General features: G+C 43.2%; 1 protein-coding gene across 10 annotated transcripts in view; it reads left to right on the forward strand.

The window, feature by feature from the left end:
* Positions 1 to 1,180: 1,180 nt before the first annotated feature.
* The window catches only part of Plcb4 (phospholipase C beta 4), a 361,630-nt gene continuing 343,804 nt past the window's right edge, over positions 1,181 to 19,006 (forward strand). For 6 of the 10 annotated variants that reach the window (XM_052183719.1, XM_052183727.1, XM_052183726.1 and 3 more), the window contains exon 1: positions 1,432 to 1,593. The gene's annotated coding sequence lies outside the window, so the exon portion shown is untranslated. Of the gene's footprint in view, positions 1,344 to 1,430; positions 1,594 to 19,006 lie in introns of those variants that run through there. The other 4 variants (XM_052183724.1, XM_052183725.1, XM_052183720.1 and 1 more) reach the window with 3 other exon arrangements.

Here is a 19,006-nt window from a genome sequence, read left to right on the forward strand (position 1 = left end):
AAGCTGATCTGGGTTAGTGAATGTTTCCGTAATCGTTTTCAAGGTTCACTTAAACCTGAAGTTTTGTGTTTGGCTAGGGAGTGGTCAGTGGCTTCTCAGCCCACCCCCTTAGACCGGTAAATTCTTTATTCTTTCTCATCTTGAGACAGGGTTCAGGTTGGCTTTGAACCCATTGTACAGTTTAGGCTGCTCTGTAAACCAACTGGGATTACAGGCATGTACCATCATACACCACACTAGTTGATCAACTTTTGATGGTTATTTTCTTTCTATCCCTGCTGGAAACGGCCAGAATGAACTAAGGGAACGACTGTTTTGCATTTTCAACTGCTTGTGTCCACAGTGCCTGGATTGTTCCTTTGTGCCTACACTTCTCTCTTTCTCTCCATTTTTTAAAAAACCAACCTCCAAATCGACCCCTTTACTCTGGACCCGCCGGACCAGCTCAGGCAGCTGAGCATGCCCAGTTCAAGCGCGAGCATGGGCCCCAGTCCCCAGTGCGCAGGTGCCACGTCTCCGGGTTTTGGTGGCCGCCGCCAGGCTGGAGAGGGAGGAAGCCGAGTGGCCTCGGTAGGAGGAAGCCCTCGGGGAGTTCCGGAGCGGCTCCAGTGTAGGGTCTCCACAAAGGGTGACGCTGGATGCACATGGCCAGGCCGCCTCTGCAGAACTTGGGGCACCGGGCTGTCGGTTCAAGGGACAGGAAGAACTGGCCACAGCGGTCCCTAGCATCCCTGGGACCAAAGTCTGGGGGTGGAGTGGGGTGCACGTCTCAGGATCACTTGGGGGAAGACTTTGGAAATCACTTTCTGGCTCAGTGTAAGCCTGTTGTAGTACTTCCTTCGGCAGATTGTTTCTCGGGCTGAATGAATAAAATGCCTCTCTCACAGTACCCGCTGCAGTGTACAAAGCTCTCAGTGTGTTTGTTCAATGTAACATAGACGAAAGCGCAGTTCCCGCTCCCGGTTCTGGCTGGCTCGCGCCCCCTCCTCCAGGGCCGGGCACCCGCCGAGTCAGTGGCCATCGGCGCGTGGTGTCCCGCTGCGGGCTCAGCTCAGTCCCCACGGGCGCGCGTCCAGACCCTGCACCGGGAAGGCGGCGGCGGCGACCCCGGGACAGCCAACCCCCACCCCGGCCGGCCCGCGCGGCCCCGGTCCACCCCCAGCCCCGCCGGGCGCCGCACTGGGCATGCTCCGTAGCCCGGGCAGGTTGGGGCTGCGAGGCGACGGCTTGGGCTCTGGAGGCAGCGTCGCGGCCGGGAGCAGGGGCGGCGGGCCCGGGGCCGCACGGGGCCCGGCTCGGCGGCAGCAGCGGGCGGGCGGCGCCCTGGGCAGCGGGCGGCCGAGGTGAGCGCGGCGGAGAGGCGCGGGCCGGTTGGGGGCGGAGGCGGCGGAGGGCGGGGCGGCGCCGGAGGGGCTCGGCGGCCGCGGCGGCGGGGAGGGGGTGGCGGCGCGCGAGCGGCTAAGGAGCCGCGCTGCAAACAGGCTCTCACACGCGCGCACACACATACACGCGCGCGCGCGCACACACACACAGCGGGGCTCCCGGAGGCGGCGGGGGCCGCATCCCCGGCAGCGACTCGCCTCGAAGTGACAGGTAGGAGAAGGCGCTTTGGGTCCCGCCCGGGGATGCTCCCGCCGCTCTCAGCCTGCTGGGCTGCTCGGCTTCCCGCGGGTGCGTCCCGGACGCGCGCGCGCGCCCCCGGATGCCCTGCCGGGGACCCGGTGCAGGTGCGGGGTGCTAGGCGTCCTGCGCGGGAGGCAGGGGACCCCGCCGCCACCCGCCTCCCCGGCAATCATCTGCTACTGGGTTTCCTCTGCCTACCCGGACGTTCACCGTCTTCTGCGCTAGAAATAGCTCGGCTCGACGTGTATATGATTATTTTGGTTGGAAATAGTTGGCACTGTGCAACGCATGTAAATGTGTGTGCGTGTGCATCTTCAGCGTCTTCTGGGGACAGCTTACGAATGATAGACCGTTTCCAGTTGACACTGAGAGGCTAAGCGCTCCTTCAGGGCAGTGTTTGGGCCTCCTAAAAGCATGTAAAAGAACATTGCTTTATTTTCAGAAGTTTAAAGTTGTTTTTTTTTTCTTAGTCAATTAGACCCCGTCTATATTGTACAATTTCTGAGTTTAGACTCTGTAAACTACAGAAGCTAAGTGTGAAAACACAAAAATTTCCAATTGAACAACTCTAGAGTTATAAAACCAACATTTTCTAGAAAGAAAGGCAAATGTCTTATATTTCCACAAATATGCATGCATTTGGGATATGACTTTAAAAAAAAACCTAAACTCCTATAGTGATTCTTCCGATTTCTCTAAAGCAAGGGGCTTTGAGATTTAATTTGGGACAAAACATTCATGGACAGTCGCCATTTTTGAAGTAGAAGTGGAATGCTAGGTGGTCCATAAATTTAAATTATCCATTTGTGGAGAGGATGTTTTCAATAACCATGGTTAGCAATAATGTCCAAGCACAGGCAGGTGTATAATGCTTTGAAAAAGAATTGAATTTCTCTTTTAAAGAAAAATCAAACCATAAAATAAAGATGACCAGGAAAAGCAACCAGTGACTTTACCTGGGCAGACTCCCTGGAGCTCAGAAAGTGAAGAATTCCTCTTTAGGGTAAGAAGATTGTGTGTGTATAAAATTTAAATGTAATATTTTTAGTATTTTTATGACTGATGGTTTTTTAAAGATGTGTTTGAACTGAGAACTGAATGTTTTGAAGCCTTCAAACTTTGATATCCTAAGTTGCAGAATGACACAGAGGATCAGGATCTTGTGGTGTAATCCCTGACTGTCTGTGTTATGTAATCTAGAATATTTCCCCCACAGAACCTCTTGCATATTTTTCAACTGGTGTATTGATTTATTATATCATCTTTCTTACACTGTAGACATTTAATAAATGACTGGTGTCTTGGGGGAAACCTCTTGTAAGAAAAAATTACTTTTAAAATGGAATCTCATTTTCTAAGCATTTTTCTGTTGGTGAAACCTGTTTGACAGAATGAGTGTGTCTTTACATGTAACGGTGTCTGCAGGGTGCTGTTAGGTTCCTGAGTGTGCTTTGCTCCCCCAACACTTCCCCCGCCCCCTGCTTTTATTACTCAGCCATCAGAACTTAGTTTTGATTTAGCTTTGATGATATCACTACCAGCTCTGAATTAATCGCTGTGGAAATGCTGTTTTACAAGTAACTGTCAAAACAGAATTTCAGAAGGCTCCATTTGATCACAGAGAGCACATTTACATCTGTTGGAATAATTCTACTTTTACTTTACAAATGCACACCCACGCAGGAGGGCTTTGTGCTGAAATATTCTTTTGCGAGCTTTATATTTGTGTCTTTTAAAATGTGAATGATATTAAACTTACATACCCCGGAATCCAGGCTGCGTGCTTTCTGTCATATCAGATAGGGAAATATGGGAATTAAAAAAAAATAAGAAAAACTCTTAAGGGTTTCAAAAGAGCTTTTTAAGAAGTGGATTTTAAAGATTTGTATCACCCTTGAAACGTTTCATTCCATCCCCAATAGAGACCATGTAGTGCTGGTGCTACTGTATTTGTTTATTCTCTTTCCAAGAATATATCCAGCTGCCTGTAGATCCATGTATACTCCTGATTTGTGCAGCATGGTACATATTTGGCAACCCTAGTGAACATGCTATTTTCTTAGGCTACTACTAATTTGTTTTCAATTTTGGTTCACTGGTAATTGAATGATTAAATGATTGCCTTGCATTCCTGCCTACCTACCCTTCATATGAAATTGGGTTTATACATGGCTGTGATGTTGTATGTGAACCCATTACAGTGGCATGCTGTGTTGTGACAGGCTGGGATGTAAGCTTCTGGGGATGGTGTCTGATTGTTGCCCCAGTTTTTTTAGGTGCAGCAGGCAAAGCCCAAATGTCAGGATTGATAAATTGGTGGATTTTTATAAAGTTAATAATTTGCTGCCACATTTGTTGTTTTTTTTTTATTTTAAAATCTTCAGTTGCAAATAAATTATATATTTTTGGACCAGAGCAGTTAGGTAATAGTGCTATAGGAAGGAACAGTTTTTGTAATGTTCACACTTTCAACAAATGCTTTGTTAGTGAACTCAGATATTTTTGGAGAAATATTAACTTGACAAATGAAAATTATGAGGCCCATTAGGACTCGGTTAATGTCATTTGTGACCACTTCCAGAGTAAGAGATTTTGAGGAAAACTACTTGTCTACCAGCAGGGATGACACATGCTTTGAAAACCCCATCTCAGTGAGTTCCGTGAAAGCAAGATGCTCTGCATTTGAAACTTAGAATGAGGTCAAGGACCCTGAGGCTGTTTACTGATCACTATTGGTAGTTCACATCCAGACTGCGGTTTGTAAATAGTTACTTTTCGCTTCCTAAGTGAAGGAGTCTGCGGAGGAGACTTAACCACCTCTTGAAAAATAAGGATGTCCCCCTGCACTGACAGGCACCTGGTTTTGCCGCTCAAGTTCAAAAGCTAATCTTCTTTACCAGGATATGGTTTGACTCTCCAAGCAATCTATGTCACTGTTTCCTTTTCCCTGGTTATACTCGGGGCATAGAATAACCTTGCTTCTATCCCTTCCTATTTATTTTTCTGTGTGCTAGTTTTTTCTTTGATAAAGCCTCAGCCTTTAAAAGTAGAACTGCTTCCTCAAGCTGTAATGTTGTTTTCCAGTTCTACCTTGAGTGTTCATGCCTCTGGTTCTTCACAGGCAACAAAGAATGTGGGAGACTTGAGTATTAATTAATACAGCAGCGAGTGGATGGCTTAGAATCCTGCATTGTCCTTATAGTTCCGCCTGCTTTCAAAAAATTGTCCCTGAGTGACCTTCATTTGCAAAGCCCATTTCACATGAGCACGAACCTCACTTTCTGAGAGCCTGACTGGGTTCTCTTTCCTTTGGACTCTGTTGTTCTGTGGAAGGTATAACCAGAGTTCCCAGAGGGAGGTGCTCCCTTTCAAATCTTAGCCAGGACACCATTTTGTTCAGCAGAATGAATGTCCAGTTTTAGAGAAAAAAAATCCCTGGTATGAACTGGACCCTTTCTCTCCTTTATTTTATGGAAGCAAAACAGGTGGACAGGACCATAGGTCAGAAAAGGAGTCCTCTCTGCAGACCTCTCACAACTACTATCGATAAGGAATATTATATGAGAATATTATACACCACAGAGCATTCTCTTTTTCCCTTTTCTGGGAGTCTCCCTCACGGTTCTCATAGGATCCCTTGGGGAAATCCACTTCTAGCTACTGAGAGGGACAGACAAATCATTACTTTAGTATACATACTAAAGCATTCTTTTCCTCCTAAACAATTAAAGGATGTTATTTGGCGTGAATGAACTAAAGTAGTTATTTCCTTAGAGGCAGGAAGAGCTAGTAACTCAGATTCTACTTAAGTGGCCAATCCAGAGAGAACACAGAACACTCACTTATGTTAGACAGCTCTTTTCCTCACCTAGACCAGAGGCTTTCACTTCAGGTCTACATCACTGAGGTCTGAACATAGTCCACAGATATTGCTGGTAGGTCTTTAATTTTTATGTATTTCCAAGTGACAATTCCAGCACGAACTAGAACCATTCATTGTTAGCCTTTGGTGTTCAGTGGTTAAAAAGATGTGCTTTTCATATGAATTCTTTTTTTTTTTTTTTAGATTTATTTGTTTTAATTTTATGCGTATGGGTATTTTGCCTGCATGTATGTCTTAGTACCATGTGTTTGCAGTGTTCTGGGAGGCCAGAAGAGGGCATTGTTTTCCCTAGAGCTGGAGTTATAGAAGTTTCTTAGCCACCACGTGGGTACTGGGAACCTAATCCTGGTCCTCATGGAAGAACAAGTGCTCTTAGCTGCTGTGCCACCTCTCCAGCTCAGTGTGAGTTCATTTAAAAACTTATTATTTTGATAAGTATGATTCATTTCTGTGGTACTTATAAGTCATATTTAATTTTACACATTTGAAATATACTTAGAAGAGTCTGGAGCATTTACCACACTGCAAAAATAGAATATAACCCCTACAATGTGAAGAACATTGGTCTGAGACATAGTTGCTCTCAGAGCTGGTGGATGGATAGGTAGGGAATTGCGTTTTGGGTTTTCCTTCAGAAGTAGACTCAAGTAGGTAGACTTGAGAGCTTAAAGTTCTGGAATCAGTCACCCCTGAGCTTCTATCCTGACAATGTCCTGTCTTGGCCATGTGGACCCCATGTGTTCACTCAGAGCCTTGGTTGACTTTCTTACTAAATAATACCCTCCCCAAGCCCCTGGTTAAGGATGGTGCTGGATAATGATGATTGGTGGGAATAGCACTTCTGTTGCTGTGACAACCACTCTGCCCCTTCTGCCACTGGTGTTACCAGGATCACTGTCCACAATACTCACTTTCCTCCATCAGGGCATTGCTTTGCTTTGTTTTGTTGTTGTTGTTGTTGTTGAAGCCCAGGCAGCTCATTTAAAACATGTAAGACATACTCGAACTTCCATCTGGCAATCAGGGAGTGTCCCAGTGACCCACAGGCCACCTCCTGATGCCAGATCTTCCCCTGGACTCATCTCACCCTGTGACTGCGTTGGAGTAGAGGCATACAACATTACTCAGCTCTAATAGCCTTAAAGTTGTGCGGCTGTGGGGTTGTGAACTGTAATGCAGGAGCCAGATGCCATCCCCAGAGCCTCTGTGTCCTCCAGCAAGGCTTACAAAGAGACCATATTAAGCAATTTAGCTTTAGGAGGATGGGGATACCCCTGAGAAGCGTTTGGGGACCACTGATGTTTAGGGGCACATCGTGCCTCCTCTGGTCCCATGGGCATTAGGAACATTCAACTTTTCTGCTCATAGTCTCAGTAACAACCGTAAATAAAACAAAACAAAACACAAGCCCCAAATCAGATATTTGTTGAGAACTTGAAACATGCCACTTCATTTAATCTTCCTAGACACTTTTTGGGAGGTGGGGAGTCGGGGGTGAGGGGGTGGGCTAGGGAGACATAACAGCCTCTTAGGTTTACATTTGGGGAGAACTTCTATTTGGGAGGTTAATCACATGATGGGCTTAGAGATGAGACTGAAATCTAAGTAGATTGACACCTAAACCTTTTTTTGTTTAGTTTTTGGGTTTAGCCGAGTAGTGCACGCTGGCTCCAAACTGCAAATCCTCCTGCTTTAGGCTCTCAAAGGCTGTGATTATAGACAAGCACCATGTTAGCCCAGAACGCCAACTTTTAAACCTTGGTTCTGTGTTACCTGTAGTTGGTATAGGGCATGCTGCAGAAGGGACCCCTTCCTTCCTTCCTTCCTTCCTTCCTTCCTTCCTTCCTTCCTTCCTTCCTTCCTTCCTTCCTTCCTTCCTTCTTTCCTTCCTTCCTTCCCTTCCTCCCTCCCTCTCCTTCTTCCCTCCCTCCCTCCCTTCCCTTCTCTTTCTTTCTTTCTTTCTTTCTTTCTTTCTTTCTTTCTTTCTTTCTTTCTTTCTTTCTTTCTTTCTTTCTTTCTTTCTTTCTTTCTTTCTTTCTTTCTTTCTTTCTTTCTTTCTTTCTTTCTTTCTTCCAACCACAAAACATGGTGTGGCAGTTATTTTAGTGGCCTGGCTAAGATGTAACAGATATGCTTCTGCCAACTGCTGTGGAGATGGAGTCAGAGCAGGTTGAGGATAAAGCCCTGTTTCCTAGTCTCATTCTAGGGGTTTTTGTGTGTGCAGTGGCACAGACTGGAAGGCTGAAGGAGGGGATTAGGAGATGCTGACCTGAACTGGGGACTAACAGTAAAGACTTGGTATGATCTTTTCTTTGGTTTGGGGAGAGATCATAAGAGCAAAGGGTAGGCCTAGGGAATGGGAAGTGCATTATGTAAAACTTCCAAATAATCCATTAAAAACGTTAAGGTCAAAAGGAAAAGTAAGGTCATCTCTCCAGGGCCAGTTTTCAGCTGGCAAAGTTTTATGGTTTTAGTGAGGTTGCTGTGACCTCTGGATGAGGAGCCAGGTAAACCACATACACAGGTGCTGTTGAACAGATGTCAGGGACCTCAGGCGTGATGGCCTATGTGTGTGGCCCTTTCCAGGAGGAGCTGCCAGAGGAGTCTGCCACTGCATGCACATCTTATAATGAAGCAAGGAATCAGAGAAAAAACAAAACAAACAACCCCCCCTAAAAAAAAAAAAAACATTCCTCCTTTGTAAGTCTTTGGATGGGCTTGGACAGCTAGTTCAGAGGACTGGCTGTGTTGTTTTTTTTTTCCCAGAGGACCCAGGTTTGATTCCTGGTGACTTAGAACCATCTGTAATTTTAGTCTCAGGGGATCTGAGCCCTTTCTGGCCTCTGTGAGGACCAGGTACATATATAGTGCACAGCTATGCATGCAGACAGAAACTCATACATATAACATAGATAAGTCAAATAAATTAAAAAGTGCTTAGAGGTTGGGCTGAGGAGACTGCCCAGTGTTGGTACAATGTTTTTCACATAGATATGAAGACCTGAGACAGAGCCCGAGGATCAGGGAATAGTGGTGTTACTCCATAGAATTCTGGAGCCAGGTGGGTAGAGACAGGCAGAGCCTGGGGCTTACTGGACAGCCAGCACGGAGCAGCCATCCATCCGCACGCAGTGAGAGACCCTGTCTCAAACAACCCAAGGCTCAAGGGTGTTGCTGTAGGAATGACATGGGAGGTTGACCTCTGGCCTCCATTTGCATGCACACAATCCATGTTATTGCCAAACCGGACACATTGGTGGCAGAAATTCAGCCTGAGCTTTCCCACGTCGGTCCTTTTGTCAAGTGTAAGTTCTCAGATGCACTGTGCCCTAGAAAATGCCATTAGTTTTATTTGCTTTTTCGGACTTGTTTTTTTTTAAAGGGGCAGGTATTAAAATTTGCTGTATCGTCTCCCTTATTCTGAATGAGCATAGAGTTCTGAGTATCTGACTTTTTTTGTTTGTTTGTTTGTTTCACCCCATTTTCTAAGGTACTGGTGAGTATTCAGAGTTGGGAGAGGTGGGACATGGTTTTCAAGCTCATTTCTTGACAGTGCTTTGAAACGTGATCTCTTGCCTCTGTCACTGTTTGAATTTTGCAAATCATGGGCTATCTCTTCCTGTCTTGGCAGTTGCAGTATTTATCCTGAACACTGAGAAGTTAGATCTGTTTCTGCAGGCGAGTATTTCAGGGCTCACCCACCCTAATTGTTCCTTCTCAGTCTTCAGTGGGACATCACTTTGGGTCAAATGGAAATGTAGTTCCTTGAGATGGGGTTCTCTTGTATCTACTGATGTTTGGTCACTGACTACATAACCAAAGCCCTCTATGGAATCTAAGTTTTTATTATCAATGCTTTCTGAAATGATATAAGTGATGCACTAATATGTTCCAGTTGAAGTGACAGTGCAGAAATACAGAAGCAATATGTGAAGTACTCTTTCCCACCTACACCCTCCCCAGATATAACCATTGGCAACAGCTGCAACTGTCTCTCCCTTCCCTTTGTCCATTCATTTACATACACAGATACATGTACGTGGTTTCTTGTTATATAAATTGAATCATACTGTACATGCAAATCATTTTATTATATAAACTGCATCATACTGCATTTATTTTTCTGTGACTTGCTTTGTCTTCATAACTGTATCTTATGGTAATTTTATTTATTGTCTGGATACTGGTTATCTCATCTTTGTAGCACGGTATACCATCTGGTAAGACATATAATCTTGTAGTGCTTTAACAGCAGGTTAGAGCGGTTTGTTTTCTTATGACTGTACAGTGAAAGATAGCAGATTTCTTTTCATTAGTCTTCATGAATTTGTGTGAAATATTTTTATTACTAAATTCCAAGAAATAGACTTATTTGGTCAGAACGACTTAGTCACCTTTAAAATCCAGTGAAAATGCTGTCAAATTGCCTTTTTAAAAAGGTCCCTGATAGAATTTCTGTCTCACAGAACCTCAGGTTATGCATATAAATGGATCTTCTAACTGAAACATAGTCCAAATTGCTAGACAGCTTTACTAGTTCAATTAGAGTTCAGTTATATTGTATACCCAGAAATGACTTTAGAAATAAATCGTTTATTTAAACTACAGTACTTAATAAAAAAATTTTTTTCCCATTAGGGGGCTAATGTGAAAGCCCTTTAATAAAGAGATATTTTGTGGAATCAGAGTAAAAAGTCTGTTTTCTGATCATCTTGGTTAGCTCTGAGACTCTAGGCCCTCTCCAACAGGGACATGTCCATGCCGTAAGCATCTTGGAGTTTGTATTCAGAGAAGTCAAGGCCCATAGGGCAGATGCGAATACAGATTGATAGTGGTCTTGGACACTTAAGTTAATTTGGGGGTTAAGAATGCCTGTCTAGGCTTATTGGTAAATTCAGATCTGCTACTGTAGTCTCCTTCCCATGCTCTGGGTTCTGAGTCCCTGTGTTCAAATAATTAAAAGTTAAAATTGTTTGGGGAGAGGGGAAGGTATCTGTCCTGAACATGTACATGTTTACTCCAGGCACTCTGTAACTGAGCTCTTTAGCCAGCTTTAGACATTTTTATTATTCCCTGAGCAATACATTATTATAACTATTTATGCTGCATGAGGTACCACAAATAGTGAGATGATTTGATATATAAGGGGTGGAGATGTGAAAACCAATACAGCTGTTTTATCTAAGGGCCATGAGTCTCCTTCTGTGGAGTTCTGGCAGTACAGACTGCCGGCTGCTGAACAACTTCTATATAGAATCCACCATAAGCTAGGGCTGGCCGGACTTACCCGGAAGCCTTACGCCCAGGAGGCTGAGGCAAAAGGATGTTGAGCTTGAAACCAGCCTGGGTTCCATAACCATGACCCAGTCTCAGTACACCAACTCTCCAACCCAACCTAAACCAACCAAACAAAAATGTGGACCAGCCGACAACAAAAGCTAGAAAAACTAGAATCTCTGATGCCTTCCCCCAAGAGATTTGGGGGGATCAGTGGCAACGCTCTCTAACTAAGCGTCACTAGTGAGTACCTGAAGTTAATTTTCATTCGTTTGAGAAATGAATTGTAGGCAAAAAAAGAACTGTGTACCTTAGAAACTGCATTGTATTTTCATTTCAAGACTTCTGGGGGGAACATAGTGAATCTAGGTCACTGATATTGACCTCTTTCAAAAGCGACAGTTGTGATAATTGTAATTATTAACAATAATATGAATCCACTTAGTTGCCTTTCAGAATTTAATGGCATGCTCTTAGGAGCTAGCATCTCAGGGTCAGGGTCAGGATATCCTGATGGAAGTCCATGTCAGGAAGATGGAATCTTGTCTCTTTTCCAAAGATGGGGTCTGAATCCTTCAGCTGTTTCTCCAGACACGTATTTTAAAAACAAACTTCCGGTTAGCTTGGCAGGGACATTTAGATCCTGAAGGTATGCCTTCTGTATTTTTTTTTTTTACAGCACATTGAGAATTGTAGGAATATGGTAAGATTCAGTTGGATTTCCTTGGCATTGAAATCTTGTGTATTCAAAAAAGTCTGTGCTGGGTTTATGGAAACCTTATAGTATGTCACAGTTTACAGAGAGTTTCCTTTGGCGGTATCTGTGAAAACCCACTCTTCAAGTCTATGTCTTAGGGCCTCACTAGAAGTCATGTGTAAACCAAGTCTTCTAGGGAGGGCTCTGAAAGGGACCCTTTAGAAACTGGAAAGATGAGCACAGTGATGGTAAGTGCTAAAGAGTGGTCTAAAGGAAGACTGAGACTTTGTGACTGGAGGGAAGGAGCAAGAAGAAACAATCTGGAGCTGTGACCTTTGGAGGGGATACAGTGGCCCTGTAATATTACAGCAAGGAAAGCAGGAATGTGAGTAAACCTATCTCTGTCGCCTGGATAGATGAGCCCAGGTCAGAGCTGCCGGGCAACGGTGGGCAGGGTGGGGAGAGCTGGTAAACGGTCAGGAGAGGTGACTGGCAGAGCTCAGCTACTGGCCATGCTGGAGTCGGAGGAACGCGGGCGAGATGTCGGGTCAGAGCAGAAAACCTGCAGTCTGTTTTGTGAAAAGGTAAATAAAACTCTAGCTACAGCAATTAAATTGAAACCTGAGATTGTCCCATAGTATCACATGGCTGCTATCAGTAAGACTTGTGGTTGTCCTTAGAGCCTCATTGGTTGACAGTTTTTCAGTGTCATTTGGAATCGACTATTTTTCATTAGTAAAATCATAGAATGGGAAATTTAATATGTTTATCTGATGGGTTAGGGTAGGAGGTAAAGGGGAATCATGTCTGTCATTATTAAGTTGGATACCTGGGAAGCCATTCCTTTGTTATTAATATTTTCTTAAATTCTTTTATCTAAAATATCAGGTTTTGGGGGAAAACTAGGAAGAAATTAAGTTATTAGTGGTCATTTTTCTTCGAAGAAGTCAGTTTAAGAAAATCTTTAGCATCGCTCAGTAGTCGTGAACAAACTGTATTGTCTCATTCATTCAGCAGAGCAGCAAGACTCCAGACATGATCAGCTTTAGCGTCTGTCTTGCATTTCTGCTCCTGTTGTTTGAAAAGGTGAAGACTGCTCTGTTGGGTTTATGCATTTGTTCTTCGTGAACAGCAATGGAACTTGATCAGAATCATAAAACCGGACAGCTGGAAGGGGTTTGCCCTTCCTTACGTCTGAGGTTTATAGTTTAAGGTTCCAAGACGCTAGCTATTAGCCTCTGCTGCCCTGTGGTCCCGGAATCTTGACCAAGGCACAACATCCCCATTTCAGAGTAAACAGATTTTGCTTGATTTATTCATTTTTGTGGTTCCTGCTGTAGATTTTTAAGTCCCTGCTTCCGAGGGCGTTCTTGTCCCTTGCACATAAATTATTTTTATGTATTGAGGCAGAGCTTCACAGGGAGTCCTCACTGCTCAGCCCTTGACCTGCTGTTGTCTGGAGGCCTCTACATTGCTTTCTCTAAAACTCTCTGTAGCGTATGGCTCTTTTGCTGTCACCATTCTGTCAACTTCTTGTCTACTGAAAACTCCCATAGCTGTAACATTTTGTCTGAGTTTCAAATGCATCCTTTGTCTGCTGGAGAACTTGACCTTGAAGTCCTATGGGTACCTGCAGGTCAGAATGCCCCAAACAGAAGCCCTCAACTTCACTTCAAATAAATGTCTTATCCTAGTTTCTAAACCTTGGGGTAACAAGTTGCTCATCTATCGAATCTGCTGACACCCCCTCCCCCCATTCACATTGATAGCTCTTTGTCCATTTTTTTTTCATCTTGCTGCCCAAGTTTATAACTGTAGTGGTTCTGTTGTTGCTATGACAAAATTCAGGACAACAAACAATTTAAAGGAGGGAAGGTTTATTTTGGCTTGCAGTCTGGGAAGGTGCAGCCCCTTCTGGCCTGGAAGGCATGAACAGAGCTGCCGGGTTCAGGGTAGCGGGAGTGTGAGGTTGCACATTTATATCACTGCTGATGAGTAAGAACCTTTGACCAGAACATGGATAGTCATGCATGAAACCTGTTCCTCAGTGGCCAGCTTTCTCTAGCTAGGTCACACCTCCTAAGGGTTCTACAGCCTCCAGACTTGGCACCAACTGCTGGGGACCAAGGGATTAAACACATGCACCTGTAGTAAACATTTTAGATTCAAACCATAACCATAACAATAGCCTTATCATTCTAAGCCCAGCTTGTTCCAGCTGTATAATCCACCTTCATCCCTCATCTGTCAATCATGTGGTCTCTTGGCTCTGGAGTGAGCAGCAGGTATTTTTATTTGTTTGTTTGTTTGTTTGTTTGTTTGTTTGTTTTCTTTCCCCTTCCATGTAGGAGTTTACAGTTTGCAGGAAGAGAGGCACACAAACAGCTACTTCATAACTGTTTGCCTATGACTTCATTCTTCACACCAGCTAGAGAAATCTGTACAAAACAAACCTTGGAACATTATTTATAAAACCCTTCCACAGCTCCCCAGGGCTTCCAGGATTAATCTCTGTTTCCCTAATTTGCCCAATGTAAGCCATCCTTGGTCTGAACTCTGTGGTGAAATTTTAGCTCCTTTATTTGTGTAACCTGCATTAAGCATTATTAAACTATAAGAAACTAAAGGCTGTGGCTGCCGTGCACATGCTGACTTTGAACCCCTCACTCTCCTCATGGCTCTTCATAGACTCTGGATGGGGAGAGGGCTTGATCCCTCACAACCGGCTTAGATTCCAACCCCAGGGCCGGTGGGTCTGTCTCCGTGTCAGCGGTTCATGGTTAAGGTACAACATGACTCGTGCGCAGAAAAAAATGGGCGTGTGTTTGGGACTAAAGCAGTGTCTCCTAAATGAATGAGTGCTAAATGCCAATATTGCAAATTCGGCCCGTGGAGTAAATGAGAAAAGCAGTGAGTGAACAAACCAAAGGAGCGCCCCAGCTCAGAGCAGGAAGGCATCCACTCACCTCTCGGGAACCCTGGCTGCTGACAGATGCCAGAGTAACCATTTTGGAAACGTGATCAGTAATCTGGAAATGCTGTGTTCATTATTTCTCTAACAGAAACTAATGTTATACTAGCAAGCCACGCCCAGAGATGTTTCCCAGGAGACAGTCTGTCATTTACCTATGCCTGGAGGACACATAGCCATGCTGTCTTTTCCGTGTCATGAGCTCAGTTTTAATATATTCTGCTTGTTTTCTGTATAGTGTATTTCCTTATAGCAGCAAGTTAGAGGAATTTCCCCCATTTCAAGCTTGCAGAGAATTCAGTAATTGATTTAAAAGGGTTATTTTATTTAGTTGGGCTCACCGTGATCTAAAATGCTTTGTACTTACTTTTTGCATTGTATTTTATTTTCAAAATGACCCGGGAATATATCACTGCCAAATAGAAATACACTTAATTAAAGGGGAATATTCCACTGGACATTACTTTTGAAAGAGTGTCTTTTTGTGCTCCAGAGATGGGGGGCTGACCTTGTTATTTACAATAGTTTGAGTTACTCTGAAGAACGGCTTTTGAACTGTAACTCCGCCCCCCCCCCCATGTACGGCATGGTAGTGTTTAAGAGTTTTTTCTTTTCAAGTCACATCTTTTTATTTAGCAAATCTCTTTTAGTTTTGTATTTAAAAAATGCCATTGAGAATGTTAATTATTAAATAGATCATTATTCAAGTTTCAATGGAGACAATGTTTCAGAGGATTTTGGTTTAGTTATTGCAGCTGCTGAGAAAATACAGCAGCACTTGGAAATGAACAGTGTTTCCTCTTATTTAGAGCCCTTTGGACCCGGGATGCTCTTGCAGAATCAAGAGCCTGGCCTCATTCTGTCCGTTTTCCATTCCCTTTGAAGGAATCAAAGTAGCTGGCTAAAGCGCCTCTCCATCTGTCATGAGTAGCGTGCAGAGGTTCTCTAGCCTCCCAGGGAAGAGGAAGAATTTGAAGTGCACAGATGACTTGGGTGTTAGTCCTCACCCTGAGGGGACTCAGTAGAACTGCACACTTCCGAACTGTTCAGTTACAGGCCCACCCTTGTTGTCTAAGTTTGGATTTAAACAGGATGAGCTCTCAGGGTTCTCCTAAAGATCAAAAACCAGGAGGAGTCTGCTCTTTGACTGAGAGTCGCAAATGTCTGTGGAACCTTCTGGAAGTGTCCTCTTTTACCAAACCAAGGTGTTCCCAGCTTTGTGGGAGAATGGACAACTTCAGTTACTTGGAAGGTATACTTACTGTCTCAACAACGTATTTGGTCTGAATATTTTAAGAGAATCTTATTTCTGCTAGAAGTCAGTGCAGTTTTTATACCCAGAAACAATGAAATATCAGGAACAAAAAGCTTGGGAGTCACTGCTTCCTACCTTCCTTCTACCTTCCCACAGGGCTGAGACCCCTCAGAGTGGAAGACACACACACACACACACACACAGACACACACACACACACACACACAGAGAGAGAGAGAGAGAGAGAGAGAGAGAGAGAGAGAGAGAGAGAGAGAGAGAGAGAGAGAGAGAGATACTTAAATAGACAGGTATATACATGGACAGACATAAACACCAGAAAGATAGGCAGGCAGACAGGCAGAAAGGCAAATGCATGTATGCTCAAGCACTGACGGTAGTGATAGACAGCAGGTATGAATTGGGATAAGAAACCGTATTGGAGACATGGGGTAGGTTCTTTGGTATTTTAGACTCATTACTTTGCAAAGTCATAAAATTTGAGAGTTGGTTTTTAAAGCTGTACTATTGCAATATTTTATAATGTGACTTCCCCAGGTTACTTTGAGACCCAGCTCAGAACCCAGTGTGCTTTAGATCTGTGTTATGTTCCTTGGGCCTTAGGAATGCAACCTCCTTCTTTCTGTAATCCTGCAGGGTAGGCATAATCATCGTTTGATACTAGAACACTGAGTGATTAAAACATTTATTCAAGGTCTTGTGATTGATTTACGGTACAGATAGGCTTCAAAATAGGCTTGTTCTGAGTGCACACTGCTGTATCTGTGCCTGTGTGAATATAGAAGAGAGGTCACAGGAGGACAGAAATGAGAAGGGAGTAAGTCCTAGTCAAGGAGATGGGCCTCAGGAGAAGCAAAATTGCCTGAATCTTGATCCCGGCCTTTAAGCCTCCATGACCGTGAGAAAATAGGTTTTCTGCTGTTTAACCCACCTGGTCTGTGGCGTTTTGTTACAGCAGTCACAGCAGCATTATATACATAATACAATCCTATTGAGACAAAATCCAGAAATATACATAGTACAGAGTACGGTAGTAGAAACGACTTATTAACTATATTGACTCTTTTTTAAGTGTATTTATAAGTGCTGGTTCCAAAACACCTGTGACTTAGTCACTTCAGTGTTTGTTTAGTATTCAGTATCTCACCACTGTGCATGTATACACACACATGTACACACACACACACACACACACACACACACATTCTTGGCTCAAAGCGCCCTCAGGCTGAGGTTGACTATGTCTGTTTCCTCATTAATCTTGCACAATATTTGACACGAAGCAAGTGCTTTATATTTGCTTGTTGAGTAAGTTATGTAAAGGAAAGTGTTTGGCAATTTAGGAGAGCAAAATGATGAAATTAGTCTAATAGTCTAATCTTAGAATATTAATTTTGGCCTTTGAGCGTGATTTACAGTGCTTTTAGAAGCTTTCTTAGCGTTTTGTGGGTGGAGATGAAAAAGTCCTGCCTTTCTTACCTTCTTTTACTGTGTGAACTTCACATACTTCTTTGAGAAATTCCAGAATGGAAAGATAACCATATTAGATGGTCTTTAACCATTTCCCACAATTGCTAACTCAAATCAGTGCCTAGTTTATAATTTTATAAATGACATATAATTGTGCATAGTTTTAGAACAGTGTTTTCTTTTGTTTTGATTTTTTTCTAGGAAATAACTTAAGTTCTTTTTAGTAGCTGAAGGTTTCCATTTGCCAGATTCTCTGTTTGGAGAATAAATTATCGTAAGACTTGTACTAAGTACTGTATACCAGATTTTGTGACTTGTTGCTCATCAGGAGAGCACATATAGCAGAACAGAGTTGTTATGACTGTGGCATTTTATTTAATGACGCCTATGCAAATTACTAGAAATAAAATACTTGTGGAATCGAGGTTATGAAATAGAGAACATACCTGCTAAGCAATTTATATTTAGTATATTCTTAAATAGAAAGATTGACTATAAAGGTATCATAAATGGAAAGCATTATGTTATGGTGCTTTAAATTAAAAAGGAATACGTGGATATTTCGAGTAAGCTGGTAAAATAGTGTAGTGCTAAATCACAGAGAATTTGATTGTGTGGGGATGATTTACTTTTATGCAAAGCTCTCTGTCCGGCACCTAATTTAGCCATATCATAGAAAGAAGTTAGATAGGGCGGATAGTTTCTTCCAGTATATGATTATGGTGTTGGCGATTCACTTGAGCAGCTTTGATCAACTGCATTTATTTGAACAAAGTATAAACTGTGAGGTCTCTGTGCTCACAGTGAAGCTCCAGTTTTTAAGTGAGAAGCATGCAGCAGCTAGCACACAGTAGGCTCTTTACATGCCCTAAAATCAATATATAAGCTGAGGAGAGAGGCCACATGCTGTTCTTCCACATCTATCCTTAGTTCATTTTTTTTTAAAAAATCCTATTTTGGATTTTTATGCATTCTGGTGTTTCTATAATTGGTATCTAAGCAATGCATTTTTTAACATTAATTATCAAGTTTTGTCCTAGTCTTAAATGTTATGTAGTTATGTGAGGCAGCAGAAATGGGCATCACCTACCTTGCTCACACCTACTTTCCTCAGTGGGAAGTATGTTGACCTTGACTGTGACTTTGGCTTTGGGGATGGCTGTTGATCTGAAAAGATAAAGCCCACTGGACTGTTCCTTCTTATCACATCTTCAACTACCCAATATGATAACTAGACAGAAAGCCTCCAAGACTCAACACTTTGGATTCGGATTACCTTAAGCATCACACAGATTTATCCATGGAAATACTTGATTTTCTGAAAAAATTTTCTCCATTTTGTAGGTTGGTATTACAGTCTCAGGGACATTATTCTCATTGTAGCTTAGAACAGAATAGGGATGTCTCTTTTTAATTTTTGAAAACAAAAACCTTATAGTTAGACCTGTTCAGTTTGAGGGATGTTTGAAAAGCTCCCACTTGCACCACTCAGTTTGGACAGAGCAGGAGGTGATGGGAATTAAGTCATTGGTGGGATTATTACCCTCCCTTCATCTCTTCGCTCTTGTGAAGTGAGGCAAAGCCACAGGGACTGTAGAATGTGGTCATCTGAAACTCATTTTTGTAGATAGAAGAGGATACGTGTTACAGCCCATGATCCTGTGCAGAAAATAGCTCTTTGAAGTTATGCTCAGGTATGCTCGATGTCTGGGAAGGAGGCTGACTTTTTCCAAGTGTCTTGTGAAGGCTTGGAGCCCCAGGCAGTCTTCTGGAGGAGGTTTAGTAATATGTTACGGCCTTCCAAAGTTGTCT

Source organism: Apodemus sylvaticus, chromosome 5 (genome assembly GCF_947179515.1).
Source record: "Apodemus sylvaticus chromosome 5, mApoSyl1.1, whole genome shotgun sequence".
NCBI lineage: Eukaryota > Metazoa > Chordata > Mammalia > Rodentia > Muridae > Apodemus > Apodemus sylvaticus.